General features: G+C 36.9%; 1 pseudogene; it reads right to left on the minus strand.

The window, feature by feature from the left end:
• Nucleotides 1–3,886: 3,886 nt before the first annotated feature.
• Nucleotides 3,887–4,415, minus strand: LOC116625215 (annotated as a pseudogene).
• Nucleotides 4,416–17,257: the final 12,842 nt, after the last annotated feature.

Here is a 17,257-nt window from a genome sequence, read left to right on the forward strand (position 1 = left end):
TTGTGGCCCTGAATGGCTGCTAGGGGAACAGCATTTTCACTCCTTCCCATAGCCAAGCTTCGCAGTGGAATGTGTGAGTTGTGCCAGTAGCCTCCCAGAAATCCTGTGGTTGTGGCAGATGCAAGCTAACGCAGCACGGAGATGAGATTTCTTCCAGATTGGGAATTGATGTCCCAAACAGAAAGTGAATTGTACTGACTTTGTTCTCAAGTAAGTTGTGACAAGTGGAAGTAAGAGCAACACCACATAAAATTGCTGGCAAAATAAACAGCAAATAGCATTATATGTGGAAAATTGGTCCCTGTATATCTTTTTTCTTTTTAATAGTTGTTAATATAGCCAAGATGCTAAAATGTATTTAATAGAGGTTTCCCTTGATATAGCACTATTTTCAGGAGCCAGGGAAAAATAGTGTTTTATCAGGAAGAAGGTAATAAGCAGGAATTGAAATGTTTTCATTTGGATCCTAAGTGGTGCCTGAGGTAAAATTGCACAATGTTAAAACAACAATAATTGGTTCCTCCTGGCTTTCTACATTGAAGGAAATTGAAATTCAATTGACTTTCAATGGAATAGTCATGGAGTTCCAATTGTCATTGCTCTGACTTTGTGCTGGTCTATCCCAAGAATGGTATGGGAGCCAAAAAAGAAAAGGTTCTGAAACAGCTGGGAAAATCAGTGCAATTATTTTAGGGCAGATTGAAGGGGAATGAGGTATTCCAAGTATATGAATAGATTTCAATGTACCTCAGAGCCCATAATTGATATGTTGCCATTGTCGACATTAACTTGAATATGGTTGGAAGTGGGGTGCAGTTCTTGTGTAATTATTGATGGCAAAGCAAAGTTTAATAAAAAGAGGTTAAACTATGGCAACAGTCTAGGCTTGGAAGCAAAATGAGAGATCAATACTGAGTCTCTTTGTTTTATGGGTTTAGATAATTTTAAATAGTGTTGCAAGATGCCATCATAAAACAATTATAGTAGCTAATGCTTATATTTAGATATGCCAGTTTATCTCATTTATTACTTGCAAAAAAAGAAAAGGTTAGCACTGGCCCTTTGTATAGATGAGGAATCTCAGACTCAGAAAAGTCAGGTGTCCTTTTCGAGGTTAATATAGCTAGATAATTGTTGGGCCAGAATTTAGTCCAAGGTATGAATGAGTCTTAACCTCTGTAAAACCCTTACTCTAAGCAAGGTTATTTAGAAAGAAAAAAAAAACACAAAACAAAACTACTGGTACTACAGATTTCCTATTAATAAGAATAGAGTAAGGCACTAGAATTGTTAATGTGATGGTTGAACAAGCTAGTTGGAGAAATACGGTGAAAAAGAGCCATTAATTATTTGATTAAAAAATTGTACTAAAATGCCTCAGTTTTGTTCAATGTACCAGATTTTATGCATTAAAGACATATTTTTAAATACTTCCTTATGGAACATTTCAAACAAATTCAAAAGTACAGAGAATAATATTAGAAAATCTTATATACTCATCACTTATCTGAAACAGTTATCAACTCATGGCAAATTATATTTCATCTCTACACGCAAATACTTCCCCACTACTAACAATCTTATGAAACAAACCTCAGTGGTCCTATTATTTCATACACAAGTATGTCAATATGTATTTCTAATAGATAAGGACTTCTTATTTTAAAAATGATCACAATATTTTACATATTATAACTCCTTAATATTCAAATATTCAGTCATTGTTCCATTTCCTAAAATATCTAAGAATCTTTAAAAATCAGCTTTACTAAGAGGGGACCTGGGTGGCTCAGTTGGTTAAGTGACCAACTCTTGATTTCGGCTCAGGTCATGATATCAGGGTTGTGAGATAGAGCCCTGGGTCAGGCTCTGTGCTCGGTGTGGAGTCCACTTAAGATTCTTTCTCTCTCCCTCTGCCCCTTCCCCCACTCACGCTTGCTCTCTCTAAAATAAATAAATAAAATCTTTATAAAAAGAGAGTTAAAATCAGCTTTATTAAGATACAGCTTCCAAAAACAAAAACAAAAACAAAAAAACAACCTATTTTATGTGTACTATGAAATGATTTTTTTTTTCTTTAGGTAGGCTCCACATGTGGGACCCAACTCGGGGTTTGAACTCACAACCCTGAGATCAAGACGTGAGCTGAGATCAAGAGTCAGGCTTAACCGAGTGAGCCACCCAGGCGCCCCCAGTGAATGATTTTTAACAAATATATACACTTGTATAACCACTACCAGAATCAAGATATGGAATAATTTCTTCATGCCCCAAGTTCCCACTGGCTCTTTCTCAATTTCTCTTCCGCTCAACCCCAGCTCCAGGAAACCACCACTGTGCTTTCCATCATGAAATTTTCTATTTGATTTTTGTTTTTATCTTTAGTAGTTCTTTTCTTTTAGTCATTTTAGCTTAATTTTCTCTTGTTTCTAGTTTCTTACAATAAAAAACTTATATCAGTGATTTGAATCTTTTTCCCAAATACTTAAAACTATCAATGTTCCTCTAAGCACTACTTTAGTTGTATCCCATAAATATTGACACATCGCTTTTTCATTTTTATTTTGTTCAAAATATTTTCTAATTTCCCTTTGATTATTTTAACCCATAGGTTATTTAGAAGTTTGTTGTTTAATTTTCAAATATTTGGGGGATTTTTCTGTCAATCTTCTTGTAACTTATTTCTCATTTAATTCTGTTTTGATCAGAGAATATACTTTCTCTGATTTCCATCAATTTAACTTAATTGTGACTCATTTTGTTGCCCAGCATATAGCATATCTTGGTGAATGTTCCATGGGCACTTGGAAAGATTATTGATTATGCTGTGTTGAGTGGTATGCTCTAATAAATGTCAGGTTAAGTAGGTTGCAGTGTCATTCTACATTGTTACACATTTTTTTTCTACTTCTAACAATTAATGAGAGTGTAAGATAAAATATCCAGTTATGTTTGTGAATGTATTATGAAGCTTTTACTGTGTGTACATCTATTTAAAATTGCTATGTCCTCTTGAGGGATTGCTTTGTCTTCTCTTTCTAATATGCATTTACCATATATATATAAATATCCATATATATATGTAGCTATTAAAGATTTTTTGTCTTTATTGTTAGCATAATATATCTTTTCTCATTCTTTACTTTCTAGCAAACTGCCTTGAGATTATAGTGGTTGTTTTGTAGAGAATTTACAATCAGGTCTTGTTTTTATTCACTTTGACACTTGCTACTTCTTACAAGTGTTTGGAACATTTTACATTTAATGTAATTATTGATATGGTTGAATTTAAATCTACTACCTTCATTTGTGTATTCTACTTTTCCATCTAGTCTTTGTGTCTGTTTTCTCTTTTTCAGCCTTGTTGTGCATGTTTTTAAAATAATTCCAGTATCTCTTTGTTTTATTCTTTCTAATTGTTGCTATAGGATTTATAATATGCATGTTTATTACAATCTACTTTCAAATAGTAGTATAACCACTTTACATATAAGACCTTTACAACTCTATACTTCAATTTCTCCAATTTCTTCTCTTTTGCCTTTGTATCATATGTTTTACTGCTACATAAATTATAACCCACAAAATGATACATAGGTAACATTTTTAATTTAAACTGTCATTACCTTTAAAGAAAGTTTAAGGAAAATAGCTATAGTCACACATATATGTTTGCTTTTCCCAGAGTTATGATCAGTAATTTTTTTTTTTTTTTATTTTGCTGCTGCAAAAAGCTTCTTTTCCCCCATTTGGTCCATGGTTTGGGAGAGGGCTCCAAGGTGGTTAAAAAGCTGCCTAGTGGCTGCCAGGAGAGGCTCAGGCACAAGCCCTAGCACCAGAATGATGTCAGAGGGGCCCCTGAAAGACTGCTGGGCTCCAGAGGCTCCTAGTTGTGTTTGAGAATTAGCCTTTGGAAGAGATCCTCACCCAGCCCAGCCTGGGGTCAGCCAGCCTGTGGAGCTTAGTCAGGTGGTTGCCCATCTTCTTGATGAGTTTCACCTCCTCATCTAGGAAGTGATTCTCCAGGAAGTCACAGAGATGGGAATCTGCAAGAGCAGAACCCAGGACATGCAGATCCAAAAGGGCCTGGTTCAGGATCTTCTCCAAAGCCAGGGTGGCTTCCTTGGCATCCAGAGTTTTACCCCACTCATCTTGGGATGGCTTCTGCAGTCCTGGAAGTGGATGTAGCCACTGCGGTGGTTTTGCATCTTCAAGAGATGCTCAGTGTCCTCACGCTTCTCCTCAGCCAACTAACTCACAGAAGAAGTGGGCCACCCCACCAGAGCCACATTATCATCGTCAAAATAGAAGCCAAGAGAGAGGTGGGTGTAGGAGGCCCATAGATGCATGTTGATCAGGCGGTTGGTGTTGGCCTTCACCTCAGTGGAATAATTCTGACATGTCTGGACACTCATGGTTGATCAGTAATAAAGAGCTAAGCTCAAAATAGAGTATTGACTGGTCCCGGAGTAAGAGGGTGACTAAGGAGATGGCTCTGAAGTTTGCAACCGGAAGAAAGGTTGGAGAATGGTTAGAGGCTAGTAGAAGGGGCGTTCTTGGGTCTGTTCCGTCCAAACACTGTTGAAACAAGAAACAGATCTACAGGACCACCAGGTACTCTGCCTAATCAGTAATTTTTCTAAGGAACACTAGTTTATTCTAGTGAGAAATTAAGAGTCTGCCGTCTGGGTACTAGGGTGCCCATTGCAAATATGTTAGTGTAAGATTTTTTTTCAAATAGTGAAATGTATTAGTTTTCTGTTGTTTCATAATGATTATCCCAACCATAGCAGCTTAAAACAGTATACATCTCCTATATAGTTCCTATTACTTTAAATTTCTTTGCAGAGGGTTGCCTGGGTGGTACAGTTGGTTAAGCCTCTGACTCTTGGTTCCAGGTCAAGCCCTGATCTCAGGGTTGTGAGATTGAGACCGCTTGGGCTCTGCGCTCAGCGTGGAGTCTGCTTGGGTTCTCTCTCCTTCTCACTCTGCCCCTTCTGCTCACACTTTTTTTTTTTTTTCCTCTCTCTCCGTCTCTCTAAAATAAATAAATAAATCTTAAAAAAATAAGTTTCTTTGCGTAGATACAATTGCTGATCTTGTATTTTCTTTCTTTTCTTTGAAGAACTCCATTACAATTTATCATAAGGTACCTTTTGTGATGATGAATTCTGTAAGCTTCTGTTGGTTCCCCAAATCCCTTTTAGTCTCCAGTTTTGAAGGCTATATCTCCTGGATAAATAATTTTATGTTGTTGTTTTTTTTTTGCTTAAGGCACATACATTTTTTTTTTAGTTTGCATGATTTCAGAAAATAAATCTTCACTAGTCTTACCTTTGTTCCTCTGTGTGCAATGTGTCTTATTTCTCTGGGTACTTTTAAGAGTTTCTCTTTTACACACAGGTTTGCAGCAGTTTGATTGTTAGTATTCTGTGACTAACAATCTTGATGTTGTTTTCTTTGTGTTCATCCTTTTTAATGTTCTCACATTTGTAGGTTTATTATTTTCATCAAATTTGGAAAAATCTTGTTAGTCATTTCTTTTTTTTTTTTTTTTAAGATTTATTTATTTGACAGAAAGAGACACAGCGAGAGAGGGAACACAGCAGGGAGAATGGGAGAGGGAGAAGCAGGCTTCCTGCTGAGCAGGGAGCCCGATGCGGGGCTTGATCCCAGGACCCTGGGATCATGACCTGAGCCCAAGGCAGACACTTAACAACTGAGCCACCCAGGCGCCCCTTGTTAGTCATTTCTTAAAAACTTGTTTCTGTCTCTACTTCAGGGATTCTGATATTATCTCCCATGTAACCAAGGCCCCGTTCCTTTTTTTAGTCTTTATTTCCTTCTGCTTCATGTGGATGGATTCTGTTGTATGTCTTTAAGTTCATTGATCTTTTTTTCTGCAGTGTCTAATCTGTTGTTAAGCTCACACATTGGAGTTTTCATTTTAGATAGGATATTTTTCATCTGTTCATCTGTCTTAATTTTGTTTGGTACTTTTGATACCTTACATTTCTTTTCTCGTCAAATTTACATTTTCTTTTCTGTAGACCTAAGAATATGGTGTGAATCTTCCCTGTTTCTACTGAATGTCTGGCTATAGTCATGCATTGCCTGTTCCAATTGTGTAATTAGTCATTTCTTTAAGAAGCATTAGCTTTTTTAGGGCAAAATTAAGAGTCTGAAGCTGGATGTTAGAGTACTCATTACTCCTTAGTCATTGTAAGTTTTTAAAATTAGGTATATTAGTTTTATATTTCTGCTTAATCACAAATTTAGCAGCTTAAAACAATATGTTTCTTATGTCATAGTTTCTGCAGCTTGGGTCTCTTGCATGGCTTGGCTTGGTACTTTGCTCAGGGCCCCTCACAAATGTGCAGTTAAAGTGATAGACAGGCTGTACTGCCATCTGGAGGCTCATCTCAGAAAGAATGTACTTTCAAGCCCAGAGCCTGTTCATGCTGTTGGGATTCATTTTTTTCCAGTGGTATGACTCAAGGCACCAGCTTTTGCTGTCTGTTTGCTGGAAGCTGCTTTCACGTTCCCAAGAGGGTTTCAGTCCCTTGCCGTGAGAACTTCTCCATCATGGCCACCCACTTCATCAAGCCAGCAAGAATAATCTCTCAGTCTGATGGAGTCTCCTACAACATAATGTAATCTTCAGAGTAACTTCATCATGTTTGCCATATAACATAATCTCATCAAGGGAGTAATATCCAATAACCTTTGAAATATTCTATTAATGAGAAACAGTACAGATTTCACTCATACTCAAGGGAAGGTGATTATACAGATGTGTAGACATGAGTAGTGGGAAATCTTTGGGGATCTCCCCACTATATGAAAGCTAGAAGTTTTTTAAAATCAAAATAGATCATGAGTTCATACTAATCTTTCTTATTCAAATTCAAGAGTACAAGATTTTTGCTTTACTCATATATCTTACATTTGTACTTCCTCTCTCCCATTTAAAATGCCAATTTACCAAGAACAATGTAATTTTCAGTTCTACTTCTATAAAAATGCAAACATAACAATCTGAGAATTATAGTACCATCAATATGATGTTTGAAGAAAGCTTAAGAATTTTTTCTGCATTGCTTTATTTTTTAAAATGTGCCACTGGGTATACTTGTCAAATCATTGTCTTTTTTATTGGTATATAATTAACATATAACATTATATTAGTTTCAGGTTGTAACATATAATGATTCAATATATGTATATAATAAGAAATGATCACCACAGTATGTCTAGTTAACATGCATCACTACACATAGTTAAAAAAAATTTTTTTTGTGATGAAGACTTTTAAGATCTAGTCTCTTAGCAACTTTTAAAAATACACTATGTTGGGTGCCTGAGTGGCTCAGTCGTTAAGCATCTGCCTTCAGCTCAGGTCATGATCCCAGGGTCCTGGGATCGAGTATCACATCGGGCGCCTCCTCGGCAGGAAGCCTGCTTCTCCCTCTCCCACTCCCCCTGCTTGTATTCCTGCTCTCACTATCTCTCTGTCAAATAAATAAATAAAATCTTAAAAAAATAATAAAATAAAAATACAGTATGTCATTACTAACTGTGGTCACAAATGATTGTCTTTTAAATATGTTAGGGTAGTTCCTACAAATGAGTATAAAAAAAGCCTTTTTTTTTTTTCATTTTAACATTCAGGGTCTACTTTAAAGTGTTTATTTTGTTTTATAAATACATAACATTTTCATGACTCCAGTGTCACATCTTTCAAATATGGTGCATTGAAAGAATCAGCCTAGTTTCTATCCCTTTGCCTGCAACTGTTCGCAGTCAGCCACCTTTCCCTCCATTCCTTCAGCCCTATTAACCACTAGGGTACTTTCTGTCTCTATAGATTTTTCTGTTCTGGACATTTCATACAAATGGAATCATATAATGTGGACTTTTATGTCTGGCTTCTTTTACTTAGCATAATGTTTTCAAGGTGCAGCCATGTTGTAGCAGAGTTTAGTACTTCATTCACTTTTATGGCTAAATATTCAATGTATGGTATTACATATTTTATTTTTTCCATTTTGCAATTAATGGACATTGGTTGTTTCTTTCATTATTTTGAATAATGCTCTGAACAATTGTATTTAATTTTTTTGCATAAGACGTAAGTTTTATTTCTTTTGTGTATATATACACCTCAGAGTGGAATTGCTGGATCAGTTGGTAACTTTAGGTTTAATGTTTTGAGGACCTGGCAGACCGTTTTCCAAAGTGATTGCTGTATTTTACATTTCCCTCCAGCAATGTATGAGTGTTCTGGTTTGCCCACATCCTTTCCAACACTTGGTATTATATGTATTTTGATTGTAGCCATCTTAGAGGTTGTGAAGTAGTATCTCATTGTGGTTTGGACTTGCATTTCCTTGACGGCTAAGGATGACAAAATACTTTTTTTCATGTGTTTGTTGGCCATTTGTTTGTCTTTAGAAAAACGTCTGTTCAGATTCTTTGCCCACACTACCCTATTTCTTTTACTTACCCTATATAACCATTTAACAAATCTCATACTTCTATTATTTTTAAAATAAGCAAATTCATATATGTAAATATGTTCTCTCTCCTTCATAGATAAATGGTAGTTTGTGATATACAGTGCACTCCACCTTGCTGTGTTAACACTTATCATGTTGATTGTTCCATAATTATATGGAGAGAAATTCCTCATTCCTTTTTTTAAAAATTTTTTTAAAGATTTTATTTAGTTATTTGAGCGAGAGAGAGAGCACAAGGCGGGGCGAGAGGCAGAGGCAGAGGGAAAGGGAGAAGCAGACTCCCCGCTGAGCAGGGAGCCCAATGCAGGGCTTGATCCCAGGACCCCAGGATCATGACCTGAGCCGCTTAACCAATTGAGCCACCCAGGCACCCCTCCTCATTCCTTTTTAAAACTGTATCCTACTGCATTGTGATGGCATGTCATATTTTATTTTACAGTGTGCTCATGTTGTGCTTTACCTAGTTAGTCCCCTAATTTTTGAATATTTGGGTTTCCAGTTTGTGTGCCATTTCAAATAATGCTGCATGGAATAACCTTGTATATATATCTTAATATTTTTCAACATATCTCTAATAGATTCCTAAAAGTAGTAGTTATAAATTAGGATGCAAATAAATATATACTTCTATAGATATTTTTAAATGTCTTTCCATAAAGGTTGTACCATTTTAAATGACCACTGATAACGTGTGAGAATTCTAGTCTTTCAACAACTTCATTCAAAATTATGTTGTCAAACTTCAGATTTTTACACTGAGACAAGAGAGAAATGACATGTCAGGGCAGTTTTAATTTGTATTTTGTCATGGTTAAAAGCCATAAGCAATTAATTTTCCATGAAAGGGCAATTCATATTTCTATCTCATTTTTTCTTTTGGTCTGAGACATAGAGACACAGTTTTCTGTTTGTTTGTTTACAAAATAATATAACAGAATACATCACACACAGAGGGATTTGTGTTTGCTGTTATGTGTGCAAACACTTACATATAGGTCTCTTCCATGTCCAGTTAACTATTCTGAGGGGACAGCTTCATGAGAAAACTATTTACATTTCTTCACATTACAAAATGGTGTCGGTGCCTATAAAAAATAATGTCTGCCCCTCTTTTAGATCCCTGGGGGTAATTTGGGGACATTTATTGGTTAAAATCAGTTTGCCTTTTAAGTCCTTTTTAAGTTCATATTCCTTTACTAAGGTCTGTCTTCGTGGGTCTTTTTTGTTATTTATTTTTTAAAAAGATTTTATTTATTTGACAGAAAGAGCGAGTGCACATAAGCAGGGGGAGTGGCAGGCAGAAGGAGAGGGAGAGGCAGGCTCCCTGCTGAGCAGGGACACCGATGTGGGGCTTGATCCCAGGACCCTGGGATCATGACCTGACCCGAGGGCAGACATTTAACCATCTGAGCCACCCAGGAGCCCTATGGGTCTTTTTTGGATGAAAGCTTTTTAACAAAGGACAAACTGGTATCACCTCAAAAGTGGGTCTTTCTAGAAAATTGATAAGCTACTCCTAAACAGGGAAATTTTTAAAAGCACAACCTAGAGTTTTGTCGCTATCAATATCACAGAAGTATTGATTGCTTATTCTTTCTTTTGAATTGTTCTAGGTAACATGTTCAGAAGGGTAGAAAAGGACTACAAATTTTTCTTTTTAAAGATTTTATTTATTTAATTGTCAGAGAGAGAGAGCATGTGCGAGAACACAAGCAGGGGGAGCGACAGTCAGAGGGAGAAGCAGGCTCCCTGCTGAGCAAGGAGCCCAATGCAGGACTCAATCCCAGCACCCTGGGATCATGACCTGAGCTGAATGAAGGCAGGCACTTAACCAACTGAGCCACCCAGGTGTCCCAAGGACTACAAATTTTATTAATGCCCAATGCAAGTTCATTCTGAAACTTAATGAGATGATGAAAATGTTTATTAACAATTCTTTTTTAAAAAAGCTTTATTTACTTACTTTAGAGAGAGAAAGAGAGAGTGAGAGTAGGGGGAGGGGCAAAGGGAGAGCTAGAGAATCTCAAGCAGACTCCCCACTGAGCTCTGAGCCTGTTGTGAGGGGCTTAACCCCAAAACCCTGAGATTATGACCTGAGCTGACATCAAGAGTCAGATGCTGAACTGACTGAGCCACCCAGGCGCCCCATTAATAATTCTTTATAATAATTATAAACATTTTTTAAAAGATGGTTGCTGTTTGAGCAGTTTGAAGTCACTACTGTAGGATAATTTCTTTTAAAGAACTTTGTTTTTTCATGAGATCAGGTCAGTAGACATTCTTGTCTGTGAATATTGGGTCTCTTCCATAGGGCTAATCTCAGGAGAGAATTATATTAGTAATAAGGAGGTCAAATAAAAAACTTCAAATCTCAGTGGTTTAAAACAATGTTTATTTCTTGCTTGCACAAGGTCTAATACATGTTCAGTTATAATCTACATCTGGCACTCATGTCCTCAAGGACAGCTTGGTAGGGAAGATAAAGAGAGAGGAGGTACATTGGCTCTTAAATCCTTTGGCCCTAAAATGAAACTTGTCATTTCCACTCACAGCCAATTGGCCAGAGTAGTCACATGACTTCAATCTAACTGCATATGAGGCTGGGAAATATAAAGGAGTACATGGATATTTAATGTGTTCATAGGGATAAATTTCAGAAGAAAAGCCTTTTTTTGCACTGAAGTACAGGAATTTAAGAATTGTCTCGGGGCACCTGAGTGACTCAGTCAGTTAAGCATCTGCCTTCAGCTCAGGTCATGATCCCAGGGTCCTGGAATCGAGCCCATTATCTGGCTCCCTGCTGAATGGGAATCTGCTTTTCCCTCTCCCTCTGTCCTTCCCCCTCCTTGTGTTCTCTCTCCCTCTCTCAAATAAATAAATAAAATCTTCAAAAAAAAATAAGAATTGTCTCATGGCAGTTTGAAAAGAAATAAATTTGGAAGACCTGGAGAAGAGAAGAAGGACATGTATGGAGAACAAGAAAGCCACACCAACATGGCATCATGCCCGTTTATATTGGTCACAAGACAAATAAGAAATTCCTTATTACGGTGATTGAGTGATTCATTTCTACGAACAGTTATGTCTGCCATTTATTTTAAAGTTGCATTTTGCTTTATGCTATAATTACTTTTCATTACCCACAAATATTCAGTGAAGATAATACAGAGAACAGCCTTATGTTGTTGGCAGATGATCATTTAGGGGAAACACATGAAGAAAGATTCTTTGGATGGTGGTATAAAATGGGGTGGAGAAAGAGAATTCTCAGAAATTGAGAAAAGCTATGGAAGATATTTAAAATCAAGCTTTTGTTGAATACAGAGTGAGATTTCAGAAGATCCTAAACCAGCCCCTCCGCCCCTCTATAAACCCAGTAGAAAAATATGGCACTGGGACTCCTCCCCCCCCCCCAATAAACACAAAGTGGCTCTAACTCTTTAAAGGACAGAGTGACCCCCTAAGGTTGGAGGATTCAGGATCTTTGTGGTTAAACCAACAAAACTGCATTTATTCACTTGTTAGTGTTTAGTAGATATTATATAATTTATGTGTTATTTAAGTCTAACAAAATAGATATTAACTTCTGTATTTTATAGATTAGATAAGTGGGGCTCTGAGAGTTTAAATAACTTGCCTAGAATATATATGTAATAGGGAGAAGAGGCAAAATTCTAATTTTAGACTCTTTTTTTTCTTATTTCAAAGTATATGCTGATTTGCAGGATTTTTGCCACCAATAGAATCTGCATTTACTGGAACTCAGTATTTGTCCATAGCAGATATCAAAACACTCACTCATTCTGGTTCAGAAATGCAAAGCAATGCTACTGTACTGTCCAAAGTGTTGATAAATCATTTCTAGATTTGTTGAGAACCTGTGTGGAGGTTTGAGATAGTATTTTCTTTGCTAAGTAAGTTGTAACTGCAGCTCAACACTTCCTACGTTCATAATACACCTAATGTGGCCACAATATATCTAGCTGTTGAAGGAGAGGAATTCAGTGTTATGTTAAAAAATAGTCAATGGCTGAAGTTAAGGTAACACAGAATGCTGGTTCCAGGGGCTCTAGGAGCTGTACTGCCCTAATTCTTCACCTAAAGAACTCATGCTTGAAAAAAGCTAATCTATGGAGAAATCCTTTTACAAATTGCTTGATTCTTACCAGCTACCAGTGGAATAAGCAATCTGTTCCTGCATTAATAGGCTGCTACCTAGAGGAAACACTTAGGCAAGATAGCAAGCTGTCTTTTAAAATTCTGGAAAGCAAAAATGTCAACGAGACCTGATTTTACTAAGTGGGCCTTTGAATCCTAAACTGCTTATTAAGACTCGTGTGTTTGGAGCATATGTGCAACAAGCAACTGATTTCTTGCATGTGGTACAATTAGCCAAAACCCAAACTAATAAATATTTGGTCCTTTGATTAGGAAAAGAAAATTCATATGTTTTCTTACCATTTAGTGGACTATGACTACCATTTATTATGCTTGAATGAGCAATATTTTTTTAATAGACTATCCTACATTGAAAGTTAGTGTCCTCTTTGAGAGAGAGAGAGAGAGAGAGAGAAAATTTACATATCAAGGCACATTTACTGAAATCATGGTTGGCTCCATTCTGTTTTATAGCTCATCTCCTGGTGGTGACCAAAACTTGTACTTCTAAACTACATTATGTGTTTTAGTACCTATGTATTCCTTTAAAAAATGTGCTGGAATAATTCAATTCCAAAAATATATATAGTTATCTTACATTTTCAGTGAGCAGTGCTCTCTAACACATCAGGAGAAGTGATTACATTACAGAAACCACACAATGCTCTCTTAAATTACGTAATCTTCTTGAAGCAAAACTATCTTTTTTTTCCCCCTGAGCAGAAATAAAAGCTATATGTAAGCAATATTAAGTGTGTTGCTAAATGTTAGTAAAAAAAAAAAAAAAATTTCAATTGAAAAAAAAAGGTAGGGTTGAGGAATCAATTTATATCTGGTTCAGAGCATGTTACAAATACCAAGAGATTTCAAAGTGTTGAAAATGAATCACAGCAGCATTCACGACTGAGCAGCAACAGGGAATGATATAAAATAAGTTTCCAGCTTGGGGTTTTCTGTAGGTTTCTCCTTTTGCCATGCAATCAATCATGTGCAGTATTGCATTCTTTCCATTTGTGCATTCATCACTGTACTAGCAATTGCACTGGGGAAATTGGACAGAGCAGAGGAGGAAAGGAGTCTGGCTGGACTGTTTAGTGACATAGGTGGTAGGTCTTTTCCTTTGAACTTGAGGTTGGGAGTTCCATTTGGTGTAGAGATGCATTTATGGGCGTAGAAACTTTATTGTGTGCTTGGGAAAATTCAAACACTGTTGGTGAAAAGCAGAGTACACACATGGAATATGGGGATTCTGGTATGATAAAGCAAATTTTGATAAAAAATATTTTTAAGAACATTTGTGTTGAGGATATAAAGAAATCCTGGAATCACCAAAGTAGATGGATATCCAACCACATGCAAAGCTCTGTGTTTGAAGTTTGAAGGATACAAAATATCTCTTTTTAGGAGTCGGAAATCTTTAAGAGGCCCAGGAAAGTGTTATTTTTGTAATTCAGCTGAGTACAGGTTTCCTCCAGTGTCTGAAAGAGCACTTCTGTGAAACTTTTTGTAAGCTGACATGGCATAAAGCAAAGAAGCAATTACCATTAATTTATATGGAAAATTTTTTTGAGCATTCCTAGACCTAAAAAAAAAAAAGTCTCTCTTAGGCTTTTCTGATACTTTAGTACACATCTTGCTAAAGGATGCACAGCATAAATGGCATAAGATACAGCACACATGCTCAGGGACACAGTTCAGAGCTGTGGTGGCTTGATACGGAGATGCTGAGCGGAGCTCCCGGTGCGGGGGCTCGTCATGTCCCTGTCGCTGTTTGGGGTGCGCACTGCCTTTCTAATGGCTCATCGCCAAACAAGTACTGAATGCTGTTTTCATTTTTTTGCCCTTTTCTCATAAAAGTGAAAATCCTCTTTGGATTTCTTTCACTTAGTGAAAACAGGTACCGATGATGGTCTCTTGTAAAAGCAAAGCAGTGCTTCACTCCTAGGTGGAATTTAAGAAACAGAACAGATGAACCTAGGGGGAAGGGAAAGAAAAATAAAATACGATGAAAACAGAGAGGGAGGCAAACCATAAGAGATGCTGAACTCTAGGAAATACCGGGAGGGTTGCTGGAGGGGAAGTGGGTAGGGGGAAGGGATAACTGGGTGATGGGCCTTAAGGAGGACACTTTATGTCAGGAGCACTGGGTGCTGTATGCAACTAGTGAGTCACTAAATTCTACCCCTGGAACTAATGGGAAAAAAAAGCAAACAACAAAAAAAATGAAGCAGTGTAAGGTGAACTTGCTCAAAGCGGGGAAGCCTGTATAGAGGGCTAGGTGAAAGCTCTAGGAAAATCGGTGTCACGGGTCTTTGAAAGAAGAATTTGGAATGGGGAAGACTGGGAATGCTTAATGGAAAGCAGGAGAAAAGTGACTAGAAAATCAACATAGGACAACAGACTAGAGATGAGAGTGGGCAGTGCGCGTGCCTGCAACAGGGCATGAGCCACCCTATCTGGAACAGGAGATTTATCCTAATGGTGCTGAGTCTGCTATAGGTCCCAGGGACCACAGGAAGAAAATTACATGTAACACAGAGGATTTTCATTTTCTAGGCCTCTTAAAGCCATCATTGCTTCCTTTGTTATTTATTTATTGTTTTTACTATTTGTAGTAAAGAATATATTAGTACCATTTTCCAGTTAATTCTTAACTTTTTTGAAGAATTGAAAAATGGCTACAGTAGACACACTAGTGGTTTTCTTTGCACCAGAAGGCAAGTTCACCTTGTGGGTATTTTGTTTGCCTGGTTTTCCATTTTCTTGCTGTTCTGGATAATCTTCCATTAGCATATTCCTTGAAATGAGCTTGAAGTATTTGTTCTATATTTTATATTGAACTTGGGCTCATGTCTTTTGCAGACAAATGACTTGTTAACATACTGTTTTTGAAGCACAATTTGCATTTCTGTGAACCAGGGATTAGGCATTGTGTGTAGATTAGGAATAATTTATGTCTAATTAATAATTGATGTTTTTCCCTATTCTGACTGAGATTTTGTTCTGCATAATATGAGAACAGCAGATACTCCCTAGTGATGACAAGAGAAAGCATTTTTCTAGTGCAAATAACACTAAAGCATCAAAATCAGCTGCAGTGGGCTTTTTAACCACTTCATTGCTAAATAATTGAAACTATTGGATCTCAGAATCTTTTTTTCACTATTCTTGTCTTCTGAAATTAGAAAATGTGTGCATGTAATAATGCCCTATGTGTCCAGAACTGAAAAACTTGGTAACCTCATATATCTAGAGGGTACTGATAAATTGAAAAGGCCACCAAGAAGGCCTCTGGCCAATTAGAAATGAAGCCATAAAGCTTACATATTAACACTAATTTTTGCCAGGGGAAAGTCCCTCAGGTACTCATTTAAAGAAGTTATTCTATATTATTTTTTAAAATAAGCTTTTTAAATTTAAAAGAAATTACAGATTTATTATAATAATTCCAAATATACAGATGTATTTATAGTAAAGGTAACTGCTGCCTCCCCCACTGCCATTCAAATTGCCAGCAGTGATAAGTATTAATTATTCCCATTCTCTTTAAAATTCAACAAGCCTATTTTATTTCTTAGATTAAAACAGCCCATGAGAAGAGCTGAAAAAGGCATCTGGAAGGAGCTAGAAGCCCTAACAGTCTGTAAGAATAGAAATTAAAATAAACAGCAAAAGACCAACAGATCAAAGAAAGTTATTAACACAATCACAAACACTCCAAAATCATGACAAGCCAGAACATTTAGTTTATACCAGATTTCAAGCAGTCCTATGAAATGAGGCATTAAAAGAGTGTGTTCAAATGAGAGCAAAGTTATCTGGCAATGTTCTCCAAAACGTGGGGATTAGAGCTAGTTACATGTAACATGCGTAGCACAAAGAATAAACCAAAAATCTCTTATTACTGTTACAATAGATTAACTTGTCCTCAGTTTCTCTTCTTCGGTTTTAGTACTTTCACTCACACATCATATTGATGGGTGATGCTAAAATAGTCTTATCCGAAAATGGTTAAATTGCAGTATAGAAATGTATCAATATTTATTACTATCTCCTGTACATTCACCTCTCTCAGTCCTTCACAAGCTATACTTTTTAAAAAATTTTTTTATTGTTATGTTAATCACCATACATTACATCATTAGTTTTAGATGTAGTGTTCCATGATTCATTGTTTGTGCATAACACCCAGTGCTCCATGCAGAACGTGCCCTCTTTAATATCCATCACCAGGCTAACCCATCCTCCCACCCCCCTCCCCTCTAGAACCCTCAGTTTGTTTTTCAGAGTCCATCGTCTCTCATGGTTCGTCTCCCCCTCTGATTCCCCCCCCTTCATTCTTCCCCTCCTGCTATCTTCTTTTTTTTTTTTCCATAACATATATTTCATTATTTGTTTCAGAGGTACAGATCTGTGATTCAACAGTCTTGCACAATTCACAGCACTCACCATAGCACATACCCTCCCCAGTGTTTATCACCCAGCCACCTCATCGCTCCCACCCCACCCCCCACTCCAGCAACCCTCAGTTTGTTTCCTGAGATTAAGAATTCCTCATATCAGTGAGGTCATATGATACA

This window comes from Phoca vitulina, unplaced genomic scaffold (genome assembly GCF_004348235.1).
Source record: "Phoca vitulina isolate PV1807 unplaced genomic scaffold, GSC_HSeal_1.0 scaffold75, whole genome shotgun sequence".
In the NCBI taxonomy this organism is placed as follows: domain Eukaryota; kingdom Metazoa; phylum Chordata; class Mammalia; order Carnivora; family Phocidae; genus Phoca; species Phoca vitulina.